At 31.4% G+C, this 1,576-nt stretch overlaps 1 non-coding gene across 1 annotated transcript; it reads left to right on the top strand.

The window, feature by feature from the left end:
* Window positions 1-766: 766 nt before the first annotated feature.
* LOC114579321 lies at window positions 767-873 on the top strand. The gene has a single exon (XR_003700247.1). It is a non-coding gene; the product is annotated as a small nucleolar RNA R71 (small nucleolar RNA).
* The last annotated feature ends 703 nt before the right edge of the window (window positions 874-1,576 follow it).

Genomic DNA, 1,576 nt, shown 5'->3' with positions numbered 1-1,576 from the left:
GCTAGGTGGATGATTTGTACTCTTCAATTGGGTCATATTGATATCTATTTTCTTCTTTTTAGGATTACCTTTAGTGTTACTAAGAAGAGATCCAATGGGTCTACTACTCATAGAAATTACAAGCTAACTTAGTTGAGTTTTTAAATTTTTAATTGTAGCAGCTTGGCTTTGTAATTGAGCTCCCAATTATATGACCCCAACTTCTAGTGGTATCTTTCTTGTTTCATGATAGTTACTTAGATTAAATCCAGAAGGATAAGTTGGTCTTGGATTTTTATTAGCTTGATTTTGATTATTTCAATTTGAGCCTTAGTTATTTTAATCAGAATTCCATTGATTTTTATCATTATTATTTGACTAACTAAAATTTTGATGATTCGTCCAACCTGGATTATATGTATTTAAATAGTGATTATTTTATCTTTCAATCGTATTTATATTTTCAATTCCTTGGATATCTTTTTCTTCTATTGAGCTTTTATCTTTTAAATGAAAGATGAATCAAAATTTAAGCTTGAAGTGCTCAACTTCTTTGATATTCCTGCAACTTGTGTAGTCAAAATAGATAAAGCATCGTTTTCATAGACTGATATCACTCTATTAGAATTCACCCTATCATCGGACCACCCGAAATTTTTTGTTACCATTTTTTTATTAATTCATAAGCATCTTCAAAAGACTTTGACATCAAAGAACCTCTACCTGCTTAATTATGGCTATAAGGTATCCTACTAATATAAAAAGTTTGAATTATTAACCATTAGGTAAGGCATGACGAGGGAACTTTCTAAGCATATCTTTGAATCTCCCTGAACTCTCATAAATAAATTCTCTTTCTAATTGAGTAAAAAAAGTAAAGTCATTTCTAAGCTTGGTAGTTTTAGAAGTTGGGAAATATTCTCCAAAAAATTTATGGGTCACTCATTCTATATGGTAATAGAGCCTAGGGTAAAAAATTTAACCATAATTTTGTCTTGTCTCTTAGAGAAAATGAGAATAATCTAAGTCTAATGGCACCATCACTAATACCACTATACTTAAATGTTACACAATTTTTTTAAAAAACTTGCTAAATATAGGTTTGATATATAATCAAAAAATTATGTTGAACGGGCACGAATCTCTAAGCAAAAATCAAGTTGAAAACTTCAACAATTAAATCAGAGACTATATGAACTCCGATTTCAGCAAACCTATAGTTGAACTGAACGTCTAGGAAATACGAACCCAATCACACCAAATTCTACTCAATCCGGGCCCAAATGGGACCAAATCGAAGACCCGAAGCACATTTGGAAGGTTCAAACCATAATTTGGATTACCAAATGATTTCCAAATGTAATAAGTTTATAGTCGAATCAAGTGGCTCAACAAGGCAAATCCAACAAGCCCAAGATTGTCAATTTTTTATATCATTAAGACATTCAAATGCCTAATAAATGGCCAATAATCAAGGGAATCAACATTGGTTGTCCATTTAAACCACTCCCAATTTACCCTTGATCTTTCTCCTAATTACTGGTCATGCCACTCTAAGAAAACTATAAATAGACCCCTCATTTATCATGGAGGAGGT

The sequence above is a fragment of the Dendrobium catenatum genome, unplaced genomic scaffold (genome assembly GCF_001605985.2).
Source record: "Dendrobium catenatum unplaced genomic scaffold, ASM160598v2 fragScaff_scaffold_35, whole genome shotgun sequence".
Lineage (NCBI taxonomy): Eukaryota > Viridiplantae > Streptophyta > Magnoliopsida > Asparagales > Orchidaceae > Dendrobium > Dendrobium catenatum.
The sequence above is the reverse complement of the archived record's forward strand: the minus strand, read 5'-3'. Positions and strand labels throughout refer to the sequence as shown.